The sequence below is a fragment of the Danio rerio genome, chromosome 18, assembly GCF_052040795.2.
Source record: "Danio rerio strain M-AB ecotype USA chromosome 18, GRCz13ab, whole genome shotgun sequence".
Taxonomy (NCBI): Eukaryota; Metazoa; Chordata; class Actinopteri; order Cypriniformes; family Danionidae; genus Danio; species Danio rerio.
The window spans coordinates 31719529-31746507 of NC_141038.1; the positions used below are offsets into that span (position 1 = coordinate 31719529).

At 40.9% G+C, this 26979-nt stretch overlaps 14 non-coding genes across 14 annotated transcripts; all 14 read right to left on the reverse strand.

Annotated features, from left to right (window-relative positions):
• Positions 1-171: 171 nt before the first annotated feature.
• Positions 172-290, reverse strand: LOC141378900 (5S ribosomal RNA). The gene has a single exon (XR_015515583.1). It is a non-coding gene; the product is annotated as a 5S ribosomal RNA (ribosomal RNA).
• Positions 291-2147: 1857 nt separating this feature from the next.
• Positions 2148-2266, reverse strand: LOC141378901 (5S ribosomal RNA). Its single transcript, XR_015515584.1, has one exon. It is a non-coding gene; the product is annotated as a 5S ribosomal RNA (ribosomal RNA).
• A 1859-nt stretch (positions 2267-4125) lies between these two features.
• On the reverse strand, positions 4126-4244 carry LOC141378902 (5S ribosomal RNA). Its single transcript, XR_015515585.1, has one exon. It is a non-coding gene; the product is annotated as a 5S ribosomal RNA (ribosomal RNA).
• Positions 4245-6107: 1863 nt separating this feature from the next.
• Positions 6108-6226, reverse strand: LOC141378859 (5S ribosomal RNA). Its single transcript, XR_015515530.1, has one exon. It is a non-coding gene; the product is annotated as a 5S ribosomal RNA (ribosomal RNA).
• A 1853-nt stretch (positions 6227-8079) lies between these two features.
• Positions 8080-8198, reverse strand: LOC141378903 (5S ribosomal RNA). The gene has a single exon (XR_015515586.1). It is a non-coding gene; the product is annotated as a 5S ribosomal RNA (ribosomal RNA).
• Positions 8199-10055: 1857 nt separating this feature from the next.
• LOC141378904 (5S ribosomal RNA) lies at positions 10056-10174 on the reverse strand. The gene has a single exon (XR_015515587.1). It is a non-coding gene; the product is annotated as a 5S ribosomal RNA (ribosomal RNA).
• Positions 10175-12036: 1862 nt separating this feature from the next.
• LOC141378905 (5S ribosomal RNA) lies at positions 12037-12155 on the reverse strand. The gene has a single exon (XR_015515588.1). It is a non-coding gene; the product is annotated as a 5S ribosomal RNA (ribosomal RNA).
• A 1856-nt stretch (positions 12156-14011) lies between these two features.
• LOC141378908 (5S ribosomal RNA) lies at positions 14012-14130 on the reverse strand. The gene has a single exon (XR_015515590.1). It is a non-coding gene; the product is annotated as a 5S ribosomal RNA (ribosomal RNA).
• A 1858-nt stretch (positions 14131-15988) lies between these two features.
• On the reverse strand, positions 15989-16107 carry LOC141378909 (5S ribosomal RNA). The gene has a single exon (XR_015515591.1). It is a non-coding gene; the product is annotated as a 5S ribosomal RNA (ribosomal RNA).
• A 1858-nt stretch (positions 16108-17965) lies between these two features.
• On the reverse strand, positions 17966-18084 carry LOC141378910 (5S ribosomal RNA). Its single transcript, XR_015515592.1, has one exon. It is a non-coding gene; the product is annotated as a 5S ribosomal RNA (ribosomal RNA).
• Positions 18085-19949: 1865 nt separating this feature from the next.
• Positions 19950-20068, reverse strand: LOC141378911 (5S ribosomal RNA). The gene has a single exon (XR_015515593.1). It is a non-coding gene; the product is annotated as a 5S ribosomal RNA (ribosomal RNA).
• Positions 20069-21924: 1856 nt separating this feature from the next.
• LOC141378912 (5S ribosomal RNA) lies at positions 21925-22043 on the reverse strand. Its single transcript, XR_015515594.1, has one exon. It is a non-coding gene; the product is annotated as a 5S ribosomal RNA (ribosomal RNA).
• A 1846-nt stretch (positions 22044-23889) lies between these two features.
• Positions 23890-24008, reverse strand: LOC137488366 (5S ribosomal RNA). The gene has a single exon (XR_015515520.1). It is a non-coding gene; the product is annotated as a 5S ribosomal RNA (ribosomal RNA).
• Positions 24009-25860: 1852 nt separating this feature from the next.
• LOC137488392 (5S ribosomal RNA) lies at positions 25861-25979 on the reverse strand. The gene has a single exon (XR_015515521.1). It is a non-coding gene; the product is annotated as a 5S ribosomal RNA (ribosomal RNA).
• Positions 25980-26979: the final 1000 nt, after the last annotated feature.

A 26979-nucleotide genomic window follows, 5' to 3' on the forward strand; every position in this document is an offset into this window, starting at 1 on the left:
CCCTGGAGGAGGAAAGAAAAAATGACACAGCTGGGCTTTCCCTTGCTGCTCTGAATAGGACAGAAGTCCCAGAGAAAAGCGAATAGGAAGCAATGGAATTGAAAGTTTATAGATAGCAGCAAAGCTGGGAGCTGAAGAAGTGTATTAGCTGACAAATGAAGGAGAACCAAAAGCTTACAGCACCTGGTATTCCCAGGCGGTCTCCCATCCAAGTACTAACCAGGCCCGACCCTGCTTAGCTTCCGAGATCGGACGAGATCGGGCGTGCTCAGGGTGGTATGGCCGTAAGCGAAGGTCGCAGTCAAAATCTGGCTATTTAAAAGGCAGCGGCGAGAGCAGAATAGCTCACACAGACACAACACCGGGAGGAACAACCCTCCTTGTCCTCTCAAGTGTGTATCTGTCAGCCAGTATTTAAACTTACGATGACAACATTTTACCGGAAGTAAAAGCGGCCGATGCTTGGAAAACTTTAAAGCAGACTTGTGCAGCACACGACTTCTGTACAGATGCTTACCGGCCCCTTCATTAGAGACACCTTATTAGTTCAGAGTTGCCGCCCCCCCCCCCCCCCCGTTTTGCCCTCGCAACTGCATTATTTATTTATTTATTTATTTATTTATTCATTAATTCAATCATTTATTTATTTAAATATTTAAATATTTATTTATTTATTTATTTATTTATTCATTTATTATTTTTATGTTTGTGGCATGCACAACATACCAACTTTTATCCAAATATCTGGACTTAAAGCTCCAATGAACGCTGGACAGAGAAACTCCGTGAACACAAACAATCCGGAGATGTGACTAAACATGAACGTGAGTGCTGTTTTTCTCTACAACAAAGGTCATGTTTGTCATGTTACAGATTGCTAATTTTGCACACCTGACCGCTCGTAAAAAGGGTCAGGGGCCAGAGTTTAATCATAAGCAATGAAAGTCCATCACCATTTAACGAATTTGCAAAATAGTCTCGGGCCGCCGGCGATTTTTGTGTGTGAAATGAGCAAAGTTCTATTTTGATACTGGGTAAAAGGCATCACAACATTTTTTGATGGCCTTTTAACAGAGTTTTTCGGCTTTTTAACGGAGCAACTGTGCAAAGTATGAAAAAAACAAACAAACTGTCAATTCACAATATGTTGTGATTCACAAGTGTTTCCCGTTAATTTATGGTTGTGAATTGCATCACGGGACCCTGATCTCTGCTCTGTCGACTTTTGATGTTTAAAATTCAACTCTGCAGTTTAAGGTAACCTAGACGGTGTTGCAGTTTGGAATATTAGAACGTATAGGGAGAAAAAAAAAGTATGGAAAATAACATGTGCTTGTTTTTGTAGCGTGTACAACGACAACCCAGACAATATATCACTTTCAACTAATAACCATGTCTATAAAAGTCACTTTTTCGTACTTTTCGAGGTTAGAAGTTGTTGGGAGAAAGTTCAAGGTCCCAGAATGCAATTCAAAAGCATAAATAAACCGGGGTGGGGGGAGAATTAATAAAAACATGAATCACAAAATACGGAAAACCGCATTTTTACGGAATTTTTTTTTTTTCAGTGTAAATGATGTCATCAAAAGAATTAGTTATTCATATAATGATATTAACAGGCCCTCCGTCTGACGCCCTGTATGCTATTGATTTAAAAATGAAAACAAATAAAATGTAGGACTTGAAAAGGCTCAATATTTTATCCATCTATGTGCACTTGGTGAAGGCACATCAGTAGACCGTGAAAAATGGCATTGAGCATGCCAGTGAGTGAGGTTAAACTACTGTACTGTTGGCTTGCAATATGTGGGGGTACTTTTTGTAAATAAATGGTATGTAAGGGCTTCGGGTCCCCCAAAACTTTGTAAACCCGCGTGGGCTATAGCTTGGGGAGCTTGTAGCACTTGACAGTTCCAGTGCGTGCTGCTATTGAGAGGGAGGGGGAGAGAGAGAGAGGGAGAAGCCTCTCCATCGCCCCCTGGAGGAGGAAAGAAAAAATGACACAGCTGGGCTTTCCCTTGCTGCTCTGAATAGGACAGAAGTCCCAGAGAAAAGCGAATAGGAAGCAATGGAATTGAAAGTTTATAGATAGCAGCAAAGCTGGGAGCTGAAGAAGTGTATTAGCTGACAAATGAAGGAGAACCAAAAGCTTACAGCACCTGGTATTCCCAGGCGGTCTCCCATCCAAGTACTAACCAGGCCCGACCCTGCTTAGCTTCCGAGATCGGACGAGATCGGGCGTGCTCAGGGTGGTATGGCCGTAAGCGAAGGTCGCAGTCAAAATCTGGCTATTTAAAAGGCAGCGGCGAGAGCAGAATAGCTCACACAGACACAACACCGGGAGGAACAACCCTCCTTGTCCTCTCAAGTGTGTATCTGTCAGCCAGTATTTAAACTTACGATGACAACATTTTACCGGAAGTAAAAGCGGCCGATGCTTGGAAAACTTTAAAGCAGACTTGTGCAGCACACGACTTCTGTACAGATGCTTACCGGCCCCTTCATTAGAGACACCTTATTAGTTCAGAGTTGCCGCCCCCCCCCCCCCCCCCCCGTTTTGCCCTCGCAACTGCATTATTTATTTATTTATTTATTTATTCATTAATTCAATCATTTATTTATTTAAATATTTAAATATTTATTTATTTATTTATTTATTTATTCATTTATTATTTTTATGTTTGTGGCATGCACAACATACCAACTTTTATCCAAATATCTGGACTTAAAGCTCCAATGAACGCTGGACAGAGAAACTCCGTGAACACAAACAATCCGGAGATGTGACTAAACATGAACGTGAGTGCTGTTTTTCTCTACAACAAAGGTCATGTTTGTCATGTTACAGATTGCTAATTTTGCACACCTGACCGCTCGTAAAAAGGGTCAGGGGCCAGAGTTTAATCATAAGCAATGAAAGTCCATCACCATTTAACGAATTTGCAAAATAGTCTCGGGCCGCCGGCGATTTTTGTGTGTGAAATGAGCAAAGTTCTATTTTGATACTGGGTAAAAGGCATCACAACATTTTTTGATGGCCTTTTAACAGAGTTTTTCGGCTTTTTAACGGAGCAACTGTGCAAAGTATGAAAAAAACAAACAAACTGTCAATTCACAATATGTTGTGATTCACAAGTGTTTCCCGTTAATTTATGGTTGTGAATTGCATCACGGGACCCTGATCTCTGCTCTGTCGACTTTTGATGTTTAAAATTCAACTCTGCAGTTTAAGGTAACCTAGACGGTGTTGCAGTTTGGAATATTAGAACGTATAGGGAGAAAAAAAAAGTATGGAAAATAACATGTGCTTGTTTTTGTAGCGTGTACAACGACAACCCAGACAATATATCACTTTCAACTAATAACCATGTCTATAAAAGTCACTTTTTCGTACTTTTCGAGGTTAGAAGTTGTTGGGAGAAAGTTCAAGGTCCCAGAATGCAATTCAAAAGCATAAATAAACCGGGGTGGGGGGAGAATTAATAAAAACATGAATCACAAAATACGGAAAACCGCATTTTTACGGAATTTTTTTTTTTTTTTCAGTGTAAATGATGTCATCAAAAGAATTAGTTATTCATATAATGATATTAACAGGCCCTCCGTCTGACGCCCTGTATGCTATTGATTTAAAAATGAAAACAAATAAAATGTAGGACTTGAAAAGGCTCAATATTTTATCCATCTATGTGCACTTGGTGAAGGCACATCAGTAGACCGTGAAAAATGGCATTGAGCATGCCAGTGAGTGAGGTTAAACTACTGTACTGTTGGCTTGCAATATGCGGGGGTACTTTTTGTAAATAAATGGTATGTAAGGGCTTCGGGTCCCCCAAAACTTTGTAAACCCGCGTGGGCTATAGCTTGGGGAGCTTGTAGCACTTGACAGTTTCAGTGCGTGCTGCTATTGAGAGGGAGGGGGAGAGAGAGAGAGGGAGAAGCCTCTCCATCGCCCCCTGGAGGAGGAAAGAAAAAATGACACAGCTGGGCTTTCCCTTGCTGCTCTGAATAGGACAGAAGTCCCAGAGAAAAGCGAATAGGAAGCAATGGAATTGAAAGTTTATAGATAGCAGCAAAGCTGGGAGCTGAAGAAGTGTATTAGCTGACAAATGAAGGAGAACCAAAAGCTTACAGCACCTGGTATTCCCAGGCGGTCTCCCATCCAAGTACTAACCAGGCCCGACCCTGCTTAGCTTCCGAGATCGGACGAGATCGGGCGTGCTCAGGGTGGTATGGCCGTAAGCGAAGGTCGCAGTCAAAATCTGGCTATTTAAAAGGCAGCGGCGAGAGCAGAATAGCTCACACAGACACAACACCGGGAGGAACAACCCTCCTTGTCCTCTCAAGTGTGTATCTGTCAGCCAGTATTTAAACTTACGATGACAACATTTTACCGGAAGTAAAAGCGGCCGATGCTTGGAAAACTTTAAAGCAGACTTGTGCAGCACACGACTTCTGTACAGATGCTTACCGGCCCCTTCATTAGAGACACCTTATTAGTTCAGAGTTGCCGCCCCCCCCCCCCCCCCCCCCCCCCGTTTTGCCCTCGCAACTGCATTATTTATTTATTTATTTATTTATTCATTAATTCAATCATTTATTTATTTAAATATTTAAATATTTATTTATTTATTTATTTATTTATTCATTTATTATTTTTATGTTTGTGGCATGCACAACATACCAACTTTTATCCAAATATCTGGACTTAAAGCTCCAATGAACGCTGGACAGAGAAACTCCGTGAACACAAACAATCCGGAGATGTGACTAAACATGAACGTGAGTGCTGTTTTTCTCTACAACAAAGGTCATGTTTGTCATGTTACAGATTGCTAATTTTGCACACCTGACCGCTCGTAAAAAGGGTCAGGGGCCAGAGTTTAATCATAAGCAATGAAAGTCCATCACCATTTAACGAATTTGCAAAATAGTCTCGGGCCGCCGGCGATTTTTGTGTGTGAAATGAGCAAAGTTCTATTTTGATACTGGGTAAAAGGCATCACAACATTTTTTGATGGCCTTTTAACAGAGTTTTTCGGCTTTTTAACGGAGCAACTGTGCAAAGTATGAAAAAAACAAACAAACTGTCAATTCACAATATGTTGTGATTCACAAGTGTTTCCCGTTAATTTATGGTTGTGAATTGCATCACGGGACCCTGATCTCTGCTCTGTCGACTTTTGATGTTTAAAATTCAACTCTGCAGTTTAAGGTAACCTAGACGGTGTTGCAGTTTGGAATATTAGAACGTATAGGGAGAAAAAAAAAGTATGGAAAATAACATGTGCTTGTTTTTGTAGCGTGTACAACGACAACCCAGACAATATATCACTTTCAACTAATAACCATGTCTATAAAAGTCACTTTTTCGTACTTTTCGAGGTTAGAAGTTGTTGGGAGAAAGTTCAAGGTCCCAGAATGCAATTCAAAAGCATAAATAAACCGGGGTGGGGGGAGAATTAATAAAAACATGAATCACAAAATACGGAAAACCGCATTTTTACGGAATTTTTTTTTTTTTTCAGTGTAAATGATGTCATCAAAAGAATTAGTTATTCATATAATGATATTAACAGGCCCTCCGTCTGACGCCCTGTATGCTATTGATTTAAAAATGAAAACAAATAAAATGTAGGACTTGAAAAGGCTCAATATTTTATCCATCTATGTGCACTTGGTGAAGTAACATCAGTAGACCGTGAAAAATGGCATTGAGCATGCCAGTGAGTGAGGTTAAACTACTGTACTGTTGGCTTGCAATATGTGGGGGTACTTTTTGTAAATAAATGGTATGTAAGGGCTTCGGGTCCCCCAAAACTTTGTAAACCCGCGTGGGCTATAGCTTGGGGAGCTTGTAGCACTTGACAGTTCCAGTGCGTGCTGCTATTGAGAGGGAGGGGGAGAGAGAGAGAGGGAGAAGCCTCTCCATCGCCCCCTGGAGGAGGAAAGAAAAAATGACACAGCTGGGCTTTCCCTTGCTGCTCTGAATAGGACAGAAGTCCCAGAGAAAAGCGAATAGGAAGCAATGGAATTGAAAGTTTATAGATAGCAGCAAAGCTGGGAGCTGAAGAAGTGTATTAGCTGACAAATGAAGGAGAACCAAAAGCTTACAGCACCTGGTATTCCCAGGCGGTCTCCCATCCAAGTACTAACCAGGCCCGACCCTGCTTAGCTTCCGAGATCGGACGAGATCGGGCGTGCTCAGGGTGGTAAGGCCGTAAGCGAAGGTCGCAGTCAAAATCTGGCTATTTAAAAGGCAGCGGCGAGAGCAGAATAGCTCACACAGACACAACACCGGGAGGAACAACCCTCCTTGTCCTCTCAAGTGTGTATCTGTCAGCCAGTATTTAAACTTACGATGACAACATTTTACCGGAAGTAAAAGCGGCCGATGCTTGGAAAACTTTAAAGCAGACTTGTGCAGCACACGACTTCTGTACAGATGCTTACCGGCCCCTTCATTAGAGACACCTTATTAGTTCAGAGTTGCCCCCCCCCCCCCCCCCCCGTTTTGCCCTCGCAACTGCATTATTTATTTATTTATTTATTTATTCATTAATTCAATCATTTATTTATTTAAATATTTAAATATTTATTTATTTATTTATTTATTTATTCATTTATTATTTTTATGTTTGTGGCATGCACAACATACCAACTTTTATCCAAATATCTGGACTTAAAGCTCCAATGAACGCTGGACAGAGAAACTCCGTGAACACAAACAATCCGGAGATGTGACTAAACATGAACGTGAGTGCTGTTTTTCTCTACAACAAAGGTCATGTTTGTCATGTTACAGATTGCTAATTTTGCACACCTGACCGCTCGTAAAAAGGGTCAGGGGCCAGAGTTTAATCATAAGCAATGAAAGTCCATCACCATTTAACGAATTTGCAAAATAGTCTCGGGCCGCCGGCGATTTTTGTGTGTGAAATGAGCAAAGTTCTATTTTGATACTGGGTAAAAGGCATCACAACATTTTTTGATGGCCTTTTAACAGAGTTTTTCGGCTTTTTAACGGAGCAACTGTGCAAAGTATGAAAAAAACAAACAAACTGTCAATTCACAATATGTTGTGATTCACAAGTGTTTCCCGTTAATTTATGGTTGTGAATTGCATCACGGGACCCTGATCTCTGCTCTGTCGACTTTTGATGTTTAAAATTCAACTCTGCAGTTTAAGGTAACCTAGACGGTGTTGCAGTTTGGAATATTAGAACGTATAGGGAGAAAAAAAAAGTATGGAAAATAACATGTGCTTGTTTTTGTAGCGTGTACAACGACAACCCAGACAATATATCACTTTCAACTAATAACCATGTCTATAAAAGTCACTTTTTCGTACTTTTCGAGGTTAGAAGTTGTTGGGAGAAAGTTCAAGGTCCCAGAATGCAATTCAAAAGCATAAATAAACCGGGGTGGGGGGAGAATTAATAAAAACATGAATCACAAAATACGGAAAACCGCATTTTTACGGAATTTTTTTTTTTTCAGTGTAAATGATGTCATCAAAAGAATTAGTTATTCATATAATGATATTAACAGGCCCTCCGTCTGACGCCCTGTATGCTATTGATTTAAAAATGAAAACAAATAAAATGTAGGACTTGAAAAGGCTCAATATTTTATCCATCTATGTGCACTTGGTGAAGGCACATCAGTAGACCGTGAAAAATGGCATTGAGCATGCCAGTGAGTGAGGTTAAACTACTGTACTGTTGGCTTGCAATATGTGGGGGTACTTTTTGTAAATAAATGGTATGTAAGGGCTTCGGGTCCCCCAAAACTTTGTAAACCCGCGTGGGCTATAGCTTGGGGAGCTTGTAGCACTTGACAGTTCCAGTGCGTGCTGCTATTGAGAGGGAGGGGGAGAGAGAGAGAGGGAGAAGCCTCTCCATCGCCCCCTGGAGGAGGAAAGAAAAAATGACACAGCTGGGCTTTCCCTTGCTGCTCTGAATAGGACAGAAGTCCCAGAGAAAAGCGAATAGGAAGCAATGGAATTGAAAGTTTATAGATAGCAGCAAAGCTGGGAGCTGAAGAAGTGTATTAGCTGACAAATGAAGGAGAACCAAAAGCTTACAGCACCTGGTATTCCCAGGCGGTCTCCCATCCAAGTACTAACCAGGCCCGACCCTGCTTAGCTTCCGAGATCGGACGAGATCGGGCGTGCTCAGGGTGGTATGGCCGTAAGCGAAGGTCGCAGTCAAAATCTGGCTATTTAAAAGGCAGCGGCGAGAGCAGAATAGCTCACACAGACACAACACCGGGAGGAACAACCCTCCTTGTCCTCTCAAGTGTGTATCTGTCAGCCAGTATTTAAACTTACGATGACAACATTTTACCGGAAGTAAAAGCGGCCGATGCTTGGAAAACTTTAAAGCAGACTTGTGCAGCACACGACTTCTGTACAGATGCTTACCGGCCCCTTCATTAGAGACACCTTATTAGTTCAGAGTTGCCTACCCCCCCCCCCCCCCCCCCCCGTTTTGCCCTCGCAACTGCATTATTTATTTATTTATTTATTCATTAATTCAATCATTTATTTATTTAAATATTTAAATATTTATTTATTTATTTATTTATTTATTCATTTATTATTTTTATGTTTGTGGCATGCACAACATACCAACTTTTATCCAAATATCTGGACTTAAAGCTCCAATGAACGCTGGACAGAGAAACTCCGTGAACACAAACAATCCGGAGATGTGACTAAACATGAACGTGAGTGCTGTTTTTCTCTACAACAAAGGTCATGTTTGTCATGTTACAGATTGCTAATTTTGCACACCTGACCGCTCGTAAAAAGGGTCAGGGGCCAGAGTTTAATCATAAGCAATGAAAGTCCATCACCATTTAACGAATTTGCAAAATAGTCTCGGGCCGCCGGCGATTTTTGTGTGTGAAATGAGCAAAGTTCTATTTTGATACTGGGTAAAAGGCATCACAACATTTTTTGATGGCCTTTTAACAGAGTTTTTCGGCTTTTTAACGGAGCAACTGTGCAAAGTATGAAAAAAACAAACAAACTGTCAATTCACAATATGTTGTGATTCACAAGTGTTTCCCGTTAATTTATGGTTGTGAATTGCATCACGGGACCCTGATCTCTGCTCTGTCGACTTTTGATGTTTAAAATTCAACTCTGCAGTTTAAGGTAACCTAGACGGTGTTGCAGTTTGGAATATTAGAACGTATAGGGAGAAAAAAAAAGTATGGAAAATAACATGTGCTTGTTTTTGTAGCGTGTACAACGACAACCCAGACAATATATCACTTTCAACTAATAACCATGTCTATAAAAGTCACTTTTTCGTACTTTTCGAGGTTAGAAGTTGTTGGGAGAAAGTTCAAGGTCCCAGAATGCAATTCAAAAGCATAAATAAACCGGGGTGGGGGGAGAATTAATAAAAACATGAATCACAAAATACGGAAAACCGCATTTTTACGGAATTTTTTTTTTTTTTCAGTGTAAATGATGTCATCAAAAGAATTAGTTATTCATATAATGATATTAACAGGCCCTCCGTCTGACGCCCTGTATGCTATTGATTTAAAAATGAAAACAAATAAAATGTAGGACTTGAAAAGGCTCAATATTTTATCCATCTATGTGCACTTGGTGAAGGCACATCAGTAGACCGTGAAAAATGGCATTGAGCATGCCAGTGAGTGAGGTTAAACTACTGTACTGTTGGCTTGCAATATGCGGGGGTACTTTTTGTAAATAAATGGTATGTAAGGGCTTCGGGTCCCCCAAAACTTTGTAAACCCGCGTGGGCTATAGCTTGGGGAGCTTGTAGCACTTGACAGTTTCAGTGCGTGCTGCTATTGAGAGGGAGGGGGAGAGAGAGAGAGGGAGAAGCCTCTCCATCGCCCCCTGGAGGAGGAAAGAAAAAATGACACAGCTGGGCTTTCCCTTGCTGCTCTGAATAGGACAGAAGTCCCAGAGAAAAGCGAATAGGAAGCAATGGAATTGAAAGTTTATAGATAGCAGCAAAGCTGGGAGCTGAAGAAGTGTATTAGCTGACAAATGAAGGAGAACCAAAAGCTTACAGCACCTGGTATTCCCAGGCGGTCTCCCATCCAAGTACTAACCAGGCCCGACCCTGCTTAGCTTCCGAGATCGGACGAGATCGGGCGTGCTCAGGGTGGTATGGCCGTAAGCGAAGGTCGCAGTCAAAATCTGGCTATTTAAAAGGCAGCGGCGAGAGCAGAATAGCTCACACAGACACAACACCGGGAGGAACAACCCTCCTTGTCCTCTCAAGTGTGTATCTGTCAGCCAGTATTTAAACTTACGATGACAACATTTTACCGGAAGTAAAAGCGGCCGATGCTTGGAAAACTTTAAAGCAGACTTGTGCAGCACACGACTTCTGTACAGATGCTTACCGGCCCCTTCATTAGAGACACCTTATTAGTTCAGAGTTGCCGCCCCCCCCCCCCCCCCCCCCGTTTTGCCCTCGCAACTGCATTATTTATTTATTTATTTATTTATTCATTAATTCAATCATTTATTTATTTAAATATTTAAATATTTATTTATTTATTTATTTATTTATTTATTCATTTATTATTTTTATGTTTGTGGCATGCACAACATACCAACTTTTATCCAAATATCTGGACTTAAAGCTCCAATGAACGCTGGACAGAGAAACTCCGTGAACACAAACAATCCGGAGATGTGACTAAACATGAACGTGAGTGCTGTTTTTCTCTACAACAAATGTCATGTTTGTCATGTTACAGATTGCTAATTTTGCACACCTGACCGCTCGTAAAAAGGGTCAGGGGCCAGAGTTTAATCATAAGCAATGAAAGTCCATCACCATTTAACGAATTTGCAAAATAGTCTCGGGCCGCCGGCGATTTTTGTGTGTGAAATGAGCAAAGTTCTATTTTGATACTGGGTAAAAGGCATCACAACATTTTTTGATGGCCTTTTAACAGAGTTTTTCGGCTTTTTAACGGAGCAACTGTGCAAAGTATGAAAAAAACAAACAAACTGTCAATTCACAATATGTTGTGATTCACAAGTGTTTCCCGTTAATTTATGGTTGTGAATTGCATCACGGGACCCTGATCTCTGCTCTGTCGACTTTTGATGTTTAAAATTCAACTCTGCAGTTTAAGGTAACCTAGACGGTGTTGCAGTTTGGAATATTAGAACGTATAGGGAGAAAAAAAAAGTATGGAAAATAACATGTGCTTGTTTTTGTAGCGTGTACAACGACAACCCAGACAATATATCACTTTCAACTAATAACCATGTCTATAAAAGTCACTTTTTCGTACTTTTCGAGGTTAGAAGTTGTTGGGAGAAAGTTCAAGGTCCCAGAATGCAATTCAAAAGCATAAATAAACCGGGGTGGGGGGAGAATTAATAAAAACATGAATCACAAAATACGGAAAACCGCATTTTTACGGAATTTTTTTTTTTTTCAGTGTAAATGATGTCATCAAAAGAATTAGTTATTCATATAATGATATTAACAGGCCCTCCGTCTGACGCCCTGTATGCTATTGATTTAAAAATGAAAACAAATAAAATGTAGGACTTGAAAAGGCTCAATATTTTATCCATCTATGTGCACTTGGTGAAGGCACATCAGTAGACCGTGAAAAATGGCATTGAGCATGCCAGTGAGTGAGGTTAAACTACTGTACTGTTGGCTTGCAATATGTGGGGGTACTTTTTGTAAATAAATGGTATGTAAGGGCTTCGGGTCCCCCAAAACTTTGTAAACCCGCGTGGGCTATAGCTTGGGGAGCTTGTAGCACTTGACAGTTCCAGTGCGTGCTGCTATTGAGAGGGAGGGGGAGAGAGAGAGAGGGAGAAGCCTCTCCATCGCCCCCTGGAGGAGGAAAGAAAAAATGACACAGCTGGGCTTTCCCTTGCTGCTCTGAATAGGACAGAAGTCCCAGAGAAAAGCGAATAGGAAGCAATGGAATTGAAAGTTTATAGATAGCAGCAAAGCTGGGAGCTGAAGAAGTGTATTAGCTGACAAATGAAGGAGAACCAAAAGCTTACAGCACCTGGTATTCCCAGGCGGTCTCCCATCCAAGTACTAACCAGGCCCGACCCTGCTTAGCTTCCGAGATCGGACGAGATCGGGCGTGCTCAGGGTGGTATGGCCGTAAGCGAAGGTCGCAGTCAAAATCTGGCTATTTAAAAGGCAGCGGCGAGAGCAGAATAGCTCACACAGACACAACACCGGGAGGAACAACCCTCCTTGTCCTCTCAAGTGTGTATCTGTCAGCCAGTATTTAAACTTACGATGACAACATTTTACCGGAAGTAAAAGCGGCCGATGCTTGGAAAACTTTAAAGCAGACTTGTGCAGCACACGACTTCTGTACAGATGCTTACCGGCCCCTTCATTAGAGACACCTTATTAGTTCAGAGTTGCCGCCCCCCCCCCCCCCCCCCCCCCGTTTTGCCCTCGCAACTGCATTATTTATTTATTTATTTATTCATTAATTCAATCATTTATTTATTTAAATATTTAAATATTTATTTATTTATTTATTTATTTATTCATTTATTATTTTTATGTTTGTGGCATGCACAACATACCAACTTTTATCCAAATATCTGGACTTAAAGCTCCAATGAACGCTGGACAGAGAAACTCCGTGAACACAAACAATCCGGAGATGTGACTAAACATGAACGTGAGTGCTGTTTTTCTCTACAACAAAGGTCATGTTTGTCATGTTACAGATTGCTAATTTTGCACACCTGACCGCTCGTAAAAAGGGTCAGGGGCCAGAGTTTAATCATAAGCAATGAAAGTCCATCACCATTTAACGAATTTGCAAAATAGTCTCGGGCCGCCGGCGATTTTTGTGTGTGAAATGAGCAAAGTTCTATTTTGATACTGGGTAAAAGGCATCACAACATTTTTTGATGGCCTTTTAACAGAGTTTTTCGGCTTTTTAACGGAGCAACTGTGCAAAGTATGAAAAAAACAAACAAACTGTCAATTCACAATATGTTGTGATTCACAAGTGTTTCCCGTTAATTTATGGTTGTGAATTGCATCACGGGACCCTGATCTCTGCTCTGTCGACTTTTGATGTTTAAAATTCAACTCTGCAGTTTAAGGTAACCTAGACGGTGTTGCAGTTTGGAATATTAGAACGTATAGGGAGAAAAAAAAAGTATGGAAAATAACATGTGCTTGTTTTTGTAGCGTGTACAACGACAACCCAGACAATATATCACTTTCAACTAATAACCATGTCTATAAAAGTCACTTTTTCGTACTTTTCGAGGTTAGAAGTTGTTGGGAGAAAGTTCAAGGTCCCAGAATGCAATTCAAAAGCATAAATAAACCGGGGTGGGGGGAGAATTAATAAAAACATGAATCACAAAATACGGAAAACCGCATTTTTACGGAATTTTTTTTTTTTTCAGTGTAAATGATGTCATCAAAAGAATTAGTTATTCATATAATGATATTAACAGGCCCTCCGTCTGACGCCCTGTATGCTATTGATTTAAAAATGAAAACAAATAAAATGTAGGACTTGAAAAGGCTCAATATTTTATCCATCTATGTGCACTTGGTGAAGGCACATCAGTAGACCGTGAAAAATGGCATTGAGCATGCCAGTGAGTGAGGTTAAACTACTGTACTGTTGGCTTGCAATATGTGGGGGTACTTTTTGTAAATAAATGGTATGTAAGGGCTTCGGGTCCCCCAAAACTTTGTAAACCCGCGTGGGCTATAGCTTGGGGAGCTTGTAGCACTTGACAGTTCCAGTGCGTGCTGCTATTGAGAGGGAGGGGGAGAGAGAGAGAGGGAGAAGCCTCTCCATCGCCCCCTGGAGGAGGAAAGAAAAAATGACACAGCTGGGCTTTCCCTTGCTGCTCTGAATAGGACAGAAGTCCCAGAGAAAAGCGAATAGGAAGCAATGGAATTGAAAGTTTATAGATAGCAGCAAAGCTGGGAGCTGAAGAAGTGTATTAGCTGACAAATGAAGGAGAACCAAAAGCTTACAGCACCTGGTATTCCCAGGCGGTCTCCCATCCAAGTACTAACCAGGCCCGACCCTGCTTAGCTTCCGAGATCGGACGAGATCGGGCGTGCTCAGGGTGGTATGGCCGTAAGCGAAGGTCGCAGTCAAAATCTGGCTATTTAAAAGGCAGCGGCGAGAGCAGAATAGCTCACACAGACACAACACCGGGAGGAACAACCCTCCTTGTCCTCTCAAGTGTGTATCTGTCAGCCAGTATTTAAACTTACGATGACAACATTTTACCGGAAGTAAAAGCGGCCGATGCTTGGAAAACTTTAAAGCAGACTTGTGCAGCACACGACTTCTGTACAGATGCTTACCGGCCCCTTCATTAGAGACACCTTATTAGTTCAGAGTTGCCGCCCCCCCCCCCCCCCCCCCCCCCGTTTTGCCCTCGCAACTGCATTATTTATTTATTTATTTATTCATTAATTCAATCATTTATTTATTTAAATATTTAAATATTTATTTATTTATTTATTTATTTATTCATTTATTATTTTTATGTTTGTGGCATGCACAACATACCAACTTTTATCCAAATATCTGGACTTAAAGCTCCAATGAACGCTGGACAGAGAAACTCCGTGAACACAAACAATCCGGAGATGTGACTAAACATGAACGTGAGTGCTGTTTTTCTCTACAACAAAGGTCATGTTTGTCATGTTACAGATTGCTAATTTTGCACACCTGACCGCTCGTAAAAAGGGTCAGGGGCCAGAGTTTAATCATAAGCAATGAAAGTCCATCACCATTTAACGAATTTGCAAAATAGTCTCGGGCCGCCGGCGATTTTTGTGTGTGAAATGAGCAAAGTTCTATTTTGATACTGGGTAAAAGGCATCACAACATTTTTTGATGGCCTTTTAACAGAGTTTTTCGGCTTTTTAACGGAGCAACTGTGCAAAGTATGAAAAAAACAAACAAACTGTCAATTCACAATATGTTGTGATTCACAAGTGTTTCCCGTTAATTTATGGTTGTGAATTGCATCACGGGACCCTGATCTCTGCTCTGTCGACTTTTGATGTTTAAAATTCAACTCTGCAGTTTAAGGTAACCTAGACGGTGTTGCAGTTTGGAATATTAGAACGTATAGGGAGAAAAAAAAAGTATGGAAAATAACATGTGCTTGTTTTTGTAGCGTGTACAACGACAACCCAGACAATATATCACTTTCAACTAATAACCATGTCTATAAAAGTCACTTTTTCGTACTTTTCGAGGTTAGAAGTTGTTGGGAGAAAGTTCAAGGTCCCAGAATGCAATTCAAAAGCATAAATAAACCGGGGTGGGGGGAGAATTAATAAAAACATGAATCACAAAATACGGAAAACCGCATTTTTACGGAATTTTTTTTTTTTTTCAGTGTAAATGATGTCATCAAAAGAATTAGTTATTCATATAATGATATTAACAGGCCCTCCGTCTGACGCCCTGTATGCTATTGATTTAAAAATGAAAACAAATAAAATGTAGGACTTGAAAAGGCTCAATATTTTATCCATCTATGTGCACTTGGTGAAGGCACATCAGTAGACCGTGAAAAATGGCATTGAGCATGCCAGTGAGTGAGGTTAAACTACTGTACTGTTGGCTTGCAATATGCGGGGGTACTTTTTGTAAATAAATGGTATGTAAGGGCTTCGGGTCCCCCAAAACTTTGTAAACCCGCGTGGGCTATAGCTTGGGGAGCTTGTAGCACTTGACAGTTTCAGTGCGTGCTGCTATTGAGAGGGAGGGGGAGAGAGAGAGAGGGAGAAGCCTCTCCATCGCCCCCTGGAGGAGGAAAGAAAAAATGACACAGCTGGGCTTTCCCTTGCTGCTCTGAATAGGACAGAAGTCCCAGAGAAAAGCGAATAGGAAGCAATGGAATTGAAAGTTTATAGATAGCAGCAAAGCTGGGAGCTGAAGAAGTGTATTAGCTGACAAATGAAGGAGAACCAAAAGCTTACAGCACCTGGTATTCCCAGGCGGTCTCCCATCCAAGTACTAACCAGGCCCGACCCTGCTTAGCTTCCGAGATCGGACGAGATCGGGCGTGCTCAGGGTGGTATGGCCGTAAGCGAAGGTCGCAGTCAAAATCTGGCTATTTAAAAGGCAGCGGCGAGAGCAGAATAGCTCACACAGACACAACACCGGGAGGAACAACCCTCCTTGTCCTCTCAAGTGTGTATCTGTCAGCCAGTATTTAAACTTACGATGACAACATTTTACCGGAAGTAAAAGCGGCCGATGCTTGGAAAACTTTAAAGCAGACTTGTGCAGCACACGACTTCTGTACAGATGCTTACCGGCCCCTTCATTAGAGACACCTTATTAGTTCAGAGTTGCCGCCCCCCCCCCCCCCCCCCCCCCGTTTTGCCCTCGCAACTGCATTATTTATTTATTTATTTATTCATTAATTCAATCATTTATTTATTTAAATATTTAAATATTTATTTATTTATTTATTTATTTATTCATTTATTATTTTTATGTTTGTGGCATGCACAACATACCAACTTTTATCCAAATATCTGGACTTAAAGCTCCAATGAACGCTGGACAGAGAAACTCCGTGAACACAAACAATCCGGAGATGTGACTAAACATGAACGTGAGTGCTGTTTTTCTCTACAACAAAGGTCATGTTTGTCATGTTACAGATTGCTAATTTTGCACACCTGACCGCTCGTAAAAAGGGTCAGGGGCCAGAGTTTAATCATAAGCAATGAAAGTCCATCACCATTTAACGAATTTGCAAAATAGTCTCGGGCCGCCGGCGATTTTTGTGTGTGAAATGAGCAAAGTTCTATTTTGATACTGGGTAAAAGGCATCACAACATTTTTTGATGGCCTTTTAACAGAGTTTTTCGGCTTTTTAACGGAGCAACTGTGCAAAGTATGAAAAAAACAAACAAACTGTCAATTCACAATATGTTGTGATTCACAAGTGTTTCCCGTTAATTTATGGTTGTGAATTGCATCACGGGACCCTGATCTCTGCTCTGTCGACTTTTGATGTTTAAAATTCAACTCTGCAGTTTAAGGTAACCTAGACGGTGTTGCAGTTTGGAATATTAGAACGTATAGGGAGAAAAAAAAAGTATGGAAAATAACATGTGCTTGTTTTTGTAGCGTGTACAACGACAACCCAGACAATATATCACTTTCAACTAATAACCATGTCTATAAAAGTCACTTTTTCGTACTTTTCGAGGTTAGAAGTTGTTGGGAGAAAGTTCAAGGTCCCAGAATGCAATTCAAAAGCATAAATAAACCGGGGTGGGGGGAGAATTAATAAAAACATGAATCACAAAATACGGAAAACCGCATTTTTACGGAATTTTTTTTTTTTTTTCAGTGTAAATGATGTCATCAAAAGAATTAGTTATTCATATAATGATATTAACAGGCCCTCCGTCTGACGCCCTGTATGCTATTGATTTAAAAATGAAAACAAATAAAATGTAGGACTTGAAAAGGCTCAATATTTTATCCATCTATGTGCACTTGGTGAAGGCACATCAGTAGACCGTGAAAAATGGCATTGAGCATGCCAGTGAGTGAGGTTAAACTACTGTACTGTTGGCTTGCAATATGCGGGGGTACTTTTTGTAAATAAATGGTATGTAAGGGCTTCGGGTCCCCCAAAACTTTGTAAACCCGCGTGGGCTATAGCTTGGGGAGCTTGTAGCACTTGACAGTTTCAGTGCGTGCTGCTATTGAGAGGGAGGGGGAGAGAGAGAGAGGGAGAAGCCTCTCCATCGCCCCCTGGAGGAGGAAAGAAAAAATGACACAGCTGGGCTTTCCCTTGCTGCTCTGAATAGGACAGAAGTCCCAGAGAAAAGCGAATAGGAAGCAATGGAATTGAAAGTTTATAGATAGCAGCAAAGCTGGGAGCTGAAGAAGTGTATTAGCTGACAAATGAAGGAGAACCAAAAGCTTACAGCACCTGGTATTCCCAGGCGGTCTCCCATCCAAGTACTAACCAGGCCCGACCCTGCTTAGCTTCCGAGATCGGACGAGATCGGGCGTGCTCAGGGTGGTATGGCCGTAAGCGAAGGTCGCAGTCAAAATCTGGCTATTTAAAAGGCAGCGGCGAGAGCAGAATAGCTCACACAGACACAACACCGGGAGGAACAACCCTCCTTGTCCTCTCAAGTGTGTATCTGTCAGCCAGTATTTAAACTTACGATGACAACATTTTACCGGAAGTAAAAGCGGCCGATGCTTGGAAAACTTTAAAGCAGACTTGTGCAGCACACGACTTCTGTACAGATGCTTACCGGCCCCTTCATTAGAGACACCTTATTAGTTCAGAGTTGCCGCCCCCCCCCCCCCCCCCCCGTTTTGCCCTCGCAACTGCATTATTTATTTATTTATTTATTTATTTATTCATTAATTCAATCATTTATTTATTTAAATATTTAAATATTTATTTATTTATTTATTTATTTATTTATTCATTTATTATTTTTATGTTTGTGGCATGCACAACATACCAACTTTTATCCAAATATCTGGACTTAAAGCTCCAATGAACGCTGGACAGAGAAACTCCGTGAACACAAACAATCCGGAGATGTGACTAAACATGAACGTGAGTGCTGTTTTTCTCTACAACAAAGGTCATGTTTGTCATGTTACAGATTGCTAATTTTGCACACCTGACCGCTCGTAAAAAGGGTCAGGGGCCAGAGTTTAATCATAAGCAATGAAAGTCCATCACCATTTAACGAATTTGCAAAATAGTCTCGGGCCGCCGGCGATTTTTGTGTGTGAAATGAGCAAAGTTCTATTTTGATACTGGGTAAAAGGCATCACAACATTTTTTGATGGCCTTTTAACAGAGTTTTTCGGCTTTTTAACGGAGCAACTGTGCAAAGTATGAAAAAAACAAACAAACTGTCAATTCACAATATGTTGTGATTCACAAGTGTTTCCCGTTAATTTATGGTTGTGAATTGCATCACGGGACCCTGATCTCTGCTCTGTCGACTTTTGATGTTTAAAATTCAACTCTGCAGTTTAAGGTAACCTAGACGGTGTTGCAGTTTGGAATATTAGAACGTATAGGGAGAAAAAAAAAGTATGGAAAATAACATGTGCTTGTTTTTGTAGCGTGTACAACGACAACCCAGACAATATATCACTTTCAACTAATAACCATGTCTATAAAAGTCACTTTTTCGTACTTTTCGAGGTTAGAAGTTGTTGGGAGAAAGTTCAAGGTCCCAGAATGCAATTCAAAAGCATAAATAAACCGGGGTGGGGGGAGAATTAATAAAAACATGAATCACAAAATACGGAAAACCGCATTTTTACGGAATTTTTTTTTTTTTCAGTGTAAATGATGTCATCAAAAGAATTAGTTATTCATATAATGATATTAACAGGCCCTCCGTCTGACGCCCTGTATGCTATTGATTTAAAAATGAAAACAAATAAAATGTAGGACTTGAAAAGGCTCAATATTTTATCCATCTATGTGCACTTGGTGAAGGCACATCAGTAGACCGTGAAAAATGGCATTGAGCATGCCAGTGAGTGAGGTTAAACTACTGTACTGTTGGCTTGCAATATGTGGGGGTACTTTTTGTAAATAAATGGTATGTAAGGGCTTCGGGTCCCCCAAAACTTTGTAAACCCGCGTGGGCTATAGCTTGGGGAGCTTGTAGCACTTGACAGTTTCAGTGCGTGCTGCTATTGAGAGGGAGGGGGAGAGAGAGAGAGGGAGAAGCCTCTCCATCGCCCCCTGGAGGAGGAAAGAAAAAATGACACAGCTGGGCTTTCCCTTGCTGCTCTGAATAGGACAGAAGTCCCAGAGAAAAGCGAATAGGAAGCAATGGAATTGAAAGTTTATAGATAGCAGCAAAGCTGGGAGCTGAAGAAGTGTATTAGCTGACAAATGAAGGAGAACCAAAAGCTTACAGCACCTGGTATTCCCAGGCGGTCTCCCATCCAAGTACTAACCAGGCCCGACCCTGCTTAGCTTCCGAGATCGGACGAGATCGGGCGTGCTCAGGGTGGTATGGCCGTAAGCGAAGGTCGCAGTCAAAATCTGGCTATTTAAAAGGCAGCGGCGAGAGCAGAATAGCTCACACAGACACAACACCGGGAGGAACAACCCTCCTTGTCCTCTCAAGTGTGTATCTGTCAGCCAGTATTTAAACTTACGATGACAACATTTTACCGGAAGTAAAAGCGGCCGATGCTTGGAAAACTTTAAAGCAGACTTGTGCAGCACACGACTTCTGTACAGATGCTTACCGGCCCCTTCATTAGAGACACCTTATTAGTTCAGAGTTGCCGCCCCCCCCCCCCCCCGTTTTGCCCTCGCAACTGCATTATTTATTTATTTATTTATTTATTTATTCATTAATTCAATCATTTATTTATTTAAATATTTAAATATTTATTTATTTATTTATTTATTTATTCATTTATTATTTTTATGTTTGTGGCATGCACAACATACCAACTTTTATCCAAATATCTGGACTTAAAGCTCCAATGAACGCTGGACAGAGAAACTCCGTGAACACAAACAATCCGGAGATGTGACTAAACATGAACGTGAGTGCTGTTTTTCTCTACAACAAAGGTCATGTTTGTCATGTTACAGATTGCTAATTTTGCACACCTGACCGCTCGTAAAAAGGGTCAGGGGCCAGAGTTTAATCATAAGCAATGAAAGTCCATCACCATTTAACGAATTTGCAAAATAGTCTCGGGCCGCCGGCGATTTTTGTGTGTGAAATGAGCAAAGTTCTATTTTGATACTGGGTAAAAGGCATCACAACATTTTTTGATGGCCTTTTAACAGAGTTTTTCGGCTTTTTAACGGAGCAACTGTGCAAAGTATGAAAAAAACAAACAAACTGTCAATTCACAATATGTTGTGATTCACAAGTGTTTCCCGTTAATTTATGGTTGTGAATTGCATCACGGGACCCTGATCTCTGCTCTGTCGACTTTTGATGTTTAAAATTCAACTCTGCAGTTTAAGGTAACCTAGACGGTGTTGCAGTTTGGAATATTAGAACGTATAGGGAGAAAAAAAAAGTATGGAAAATAACATGTGCTTGTTTTTGTAGCGTGTACAACGACAACCCAGACAATATATCACTTTCAACTAATAACCATGTCTATAAAAGTCACTTTTTCGTACTTTTCGAGGTTAGAAGTTGTTGGGAGAAAGTTCAAGGTCCCAGAATGCAATTCAAAAGCATAAATAAACCGGGGTGGGGGGAGAATTAATAAAAACATGAATCACAAAATACGGAAAACCGCATTTTTACGGAATTTTTTTTTTTTCAGTGTAAATGATGTCATCAAAAGAATTAGTTATTCATATAATGATATTAACAGGCCCTCCGTCTGACGCCCTGTATGCTATTGATTTAAAAATGAAAACAAATAAAATGTAGGACTTGAAAAGGCTCAATATTTTATCCATCTATGTGCACTTGGTGAAGGCACATCAGTAGACCGTGAAAAATGGCATTGAGCATGCCAGTGAGTGAGGTTAAACTACTGTACTGTTGGCTTGCAATATGTGGGGGTACTTTTTGTAAATAAATGGTATGTAAGGGCTTCGGGTCCCCCAAAACTTTGTAAACCCGCGTGGGCTATAGCTTGGGGAGCTTGTAGCACTTGACAGTTCCAGTGCGTGCTGCTATTGAGAGGGAGGGGGAGAGAGAGAGAGGGAGAAGCCTCTCCATCGCCCCCTGGAGGAGGAAAGAAAAAATGACACAGCTGGGCTTTCCCTTGCTGCTCTGAATAGGACAGAAGTCCCAGAGAAAAGCGAATAGGAAGCAATGGAATTGAAAGTTTATAGATAGCAGCAAAGCTGGGAGCTGAAGAAGTGTATTAGCTGACAAATGAAGGAGAACCAAAAGCTTACAGCACCTGGTATTCCCAGGCGGTCTCCCATCCAAGTACTAACCAGGCCCGACCCTGCTTAGCTTCCGAGATCGGACGAGATCGGGCGTGCTCAGGGTGGTATGGCCGTAAGCGAAGGTCGCAGTCAAAATCTGGCTATTTAAAAGGCAGCGGCGAGAGCAGAATAGCTCACACAGACACAACACCGGGAGGAACAACCCTCCTTGTCCTCTCAAGTGTGTATCTGTCAGCCAGTATTTAAACTTACGATGACAACATTTTACCGGAAGTAAAAGCGGCCGATGCTTGGAAAACTTTAAAGCAGACTTGTGCAGCACACGACTTCTGTACAGATGCTTACCGGCCCCTTCATTAGAGACACCTTATTAGTTCAGAGTTGCCGCCCCCCCCCCCCCCCGTTTTGCCCTCGCAACTGCATTATTTATTTATTTATTTATTTATTCATTAATTCAATCATTTATTTATTTAAATATTTAAATATTTATTTATTTATTTATTCATTTATTATTTTTATGTTTGTGGCATGCACAACATACCAACTTTTATCCAAATATCTGGACTTAAAGCTCCAATGAACGCTGGACAGAGAAACTCCGTGAACACAAACAATCCGGAGATGTGACTAAACATGAACGTGAGTGCTGTTTTTCTCTACAACAAAGGTCATGTTTGTCATGTTACAGATTGCTAATTTTGCACACCTGACCGCTCGTAAAAAGGGTCAGGGGCCAGAGTTTAATCATAAGCAATGAAAGTCCATCACCATTTAACGAATTTGCAAAATAGTCTCGGGCCGCCGGCGATTTTTGTGTGTGAAATGAGCAAAGTTCTATTTTGATACTGGGTAAAAGGCATCACAACATTTTTTGATGGCCTTTTAACAGAGTTTTTCGGCTTTTTAACGGAGCAACTGTGCAAAGTATGAAAAAAACAAACAAACTGTCAATTCACAATATGTTGTGATTCACAAGTGTTTCCCGTTAATTTATGGTTGTGAATTGCATCACGGGACCCTGATCTCTGCTCTGTCGACTTTTGATGTTTAAAATTCAACTCTGCAGTTTAAGGTAACCTAGACGGTGTTGCAGTTTGGAATATTAGAACGTATAGGGAGAAAAAAAAAGTATGGAAAATAACATGTGCTTGTTTTTGTAGCGTGTACAACGACAACCCAGACAATATATCACTTTCAACTAATAACCATGTCTATAAAAGTCACTTTTTCGTACTTTTCGAGGTTAGAAGTTGTTGGGAGAAAGTTCAAGGTCCCAGAATGCAATTCAAAAGCATAAATAAACCGGGGTGGGGGGAGAATTAATAAAAACATGAATCACAAAATACGGAAAACCGCATTTTTACGGAATTTTTTTTTTTTTTCAGTGTAAATGATGTCATCAAAAGAATTAGTTATTCATATAATGATATTAACAGGCCCTCCGTCTGACGCCCTGTATGCTATTGATTTAAAAATGAAAACAAATAAAATGTAGGACTTGAAAAGGCTCAATATTTTATCCATCTATGTGCACTTGGTGAAGGCACATCAGTAGACCGTGAAAAATGGCATTGAGCATGCCAGTGAGTGAGGTTAAACTACTGTACTGTTGGCTTGCAATATGTGGGGGTACTTTTTGTAAATAAATGGTATGTAAGGGCTTCGGGTCCCCCAAAACTTTGTAAACCCGCGTGGGCTATAGCTTGGGGAGCTTGTAGCACTTGACAGTTCCAGTGCGTGCTGCTATTGAGAGGGAGGGGGAGAGAGAGAGAGGGAGAAGCCTCTCCATCGCCCCCTGGAGGAGGAAAGAAAAAATGACACAGCTGGGCTTTCCCTTGCTGCTCTGAATAGGACAGAAGTCCCAGAGAAAAGCGAATAGGAAGCAATGGAATTGAAAGTTTATAGATAGCAGCAAAGCTGGGAGCTGAAGAAGTGTATTAGCTGACAAATGAAGGAGAACCAAAAGCTTACAGCACCTGGTATTCCCAGGCGGTCTCCCATCCAAGTACTAACCAGGCCCGACCCTGCTTAGCTTCCGAGATCGGACGAGATCGGGCGTGCTCAGGGTGGTATGGCCGTAAGCGAAGGTCGCAGTCAAAATCTGGCTATTTAAAAGGCAGCGGCGAGAGCAGAATAGCTCACACAGACACAACACCGGGAGGAACAACCCTCCTTGTCCTCTCAAGTGTGTATCTGTCAGCCAGTATTTAAACTTACGATGACAACATTTTACCGGAAGTAAAAGCGGCCGATGCTTGGAAAACTTTAAAGCAGACTTGTGCAGCACACGACTTCTGTACAGATGCTTACCGGCCCCTTCATTAGAGACACCTTATTAGTTCAGAGTTGCCGCCCCCCCCCCCCCCCCCCCCCGTTTTGCCCTCGCAACTGCATTATTTATTTATTTATTTATTCATTAATTCAATCATTTATTTATTTAAATATTTAAATATTTATTTATTTATTTATTTATTCATTTATTATTTTTATGTTTGTGGCATGCACAACATACCAACTTTTATCCAAATATCTGGACTTAAAGCTCCAATGAACGCTGGACAGAGAAACTCCGTGAACACAAACAATCCGGAGATGTGACTAAACATGAACGTGAGTGCTGTTTTTCTCTACAACAAATGTCATGTTTGTCATGTTACAGATTGCTAATTTTGCACACCTGACCGCTCGTAAAAAGGGTCAGGGGCCAGAGTTTAATCATAAGCAATGAAAGTCCATCACCATTTAACGAATTTGCAAAATAGTCTCGGGCCGCCGGCGATTTTTGTGTGTGAAATGAGCAAAGTTCTATTTTGATACTGGGTAAAAGGCATCACAACATTTTTTGATGGCCTTTTAACAGAGTTTTTCGGCTTTTTAACGGAGCAACTGTGCAAAGTATGAAAAAAACAAACAAACTGTCAATTCACAATATGTTGTGATTCACAAGTGTTTCCCGTTAATTTATGGTTGTGAATTGCATCACGGGACCCTGATCTCTGCTCTGTCGACTTTTGATGTTTAAAATTCAACTCTGCAGTTTAAGGTAACCTAGACGGTGTTGCAGTTTGGAATATTAGAACGTATAGGGAGAAAAAAAAAGTATGGAAAATAACATGTGCTTGTTTTTGTAGCGTGTACAACGACAACCCAGACAATATATCACTTTCAACTAATAACCATGTCTATAAAAGTCACTTTTTCGTACTTTTCGAGGTTAGAAGTTGTTGGGAGAAAGTTCAAGGTCCCAGAATGCAATTCAAAAGCATAAATAAACCGGGGTGGGGGGAGAATTAATAAAAACATGAATCACAAAATACGGAAAACCGCATTTTTACGGAATTTTTTTTTTTTTTCAGTGTAAATGATGTCATCAAAAGAATTAGTTATTCATATAATGATATTAACAGGCCCTCCGTCTGACGCCCTGTATGCTATTGATTTAAAAATGAAAACAAATAAAATGTAGGACTTGAAAAGGCTCAATATTTTATCCATCTATGTGCACTTGGTGAAGGCACATCAGTAGACCGTGAAAAATGGCATTGAGCATGCCAGTGAGTGAGGTTAAACTACTGTACTGTTGGCTTGCAATATGTGGGGGTACTTTTTGTAAATAAATGGTATGTAAGGGCTTCGGGTCCCCCAAAACTTTGTAAACCCGCGTGGGCTATAGCTTGGGGAGCTTGTAGCACTTGACAGTTTCAGTGCGTGCTGCTATTGAGAGGGAGGGGGAGAGAGAGAGAGGGAGAAGCCTCTCCATCGCCCCCTGGAGGAGGAAAGAAAAAATGACACAGCTGGGCTTTCCCTTGCTGCTCTGAATAGGACAGAAGTCCCAGAGAAAAGCGAATAGGAAGCAATGGAATTGAAAGTTTATAGATAGCAGCAAAGCTGGGAGCTGAAGAAGTGTATTAGCTGACAAATGAAGGAGAACCAAAAGCTTACAGCACCTGGTATTCCCAGGCGGTCTCCCATCCAAGTACTAACCAGGCCCGACCCTGCTTAGCTTCCGAGATCGGACGAGATCGGGCGTGCTCAGGGTGGTATGGCCGTAAGCGAAGGTCGCAGTCAAAATCTGGCTATTTAAAAGGCAGCGGCGAGAGCAGAATAGCTCACACAGACACAACACCGGGAGGAACAACCCTCCTTGTCCTCTCAAGTGTGTATCTGTCAGCCAGTATTTAAACTTACGATGACAACATTTTACCGGAAGTAAAAGCGGCCGATGCTTGGAAAACTTTAAAGCAGACTTGTGCAGCACACGACTTCTGTACAGATGCTTACCGGCCCCTTCATTAGAGACACCTTATTAGTTCAGAGTTGCCGCCCCCCCCCCGTTTTGCCCTCGCAACTGCATTATTTATTTATTTATTTATTCATTAATTCAATCATTTATTTATTTAAATATTTAAATATTTATTTATTTATTTATTTATTTATTTATTCATTTATTATTTTTATGTTTGTGGCATGCACAACATACCAACTTTTATCCAAATATCTGGACTTAAAGCTCCAATGAACGCTGGACAGAGAAACTCCGTGAACACAAACAATCCGGAGATGTGACTAAACATGAACGTGAGTGCTGTTTTTCTCTACAACAAATGTCATGTTTGTCATGTTACAGATTGCTAATTTTGCACACCTGACCGCTCGTAAAAAGGGTCAGGGGCCAGAGTTTAATCATAAGCAATGAAAGTCCATCACCATTTAACGAATTTGCAAAATAGTCTCGGGCCGCCGGCGATTTTTGTGTGTGAAATGAGCAAAGTTCTATTTTGATACTGGGTAAAAGGCATCACAACATTTTTTGATGGCCTTTTAACAGAGTTTTTCGGCTTTTTAACGGAGCAACTGTGCAAAGTATGAAAAAAACAAACAAACTGTCAATTCACAATATGTTGTGATTCACAAGTGTTTCCCGTTAATTTATGGTTGTGAATTGCATCACGGGACCCTGATCTCTGCTCTGTCGACTTTTGATGTTTAAAATTCAACTCTGCAGTTTAAGGTAACCTAGACGGTGTTGCAGTTTGGAATATTAGAACGTATAG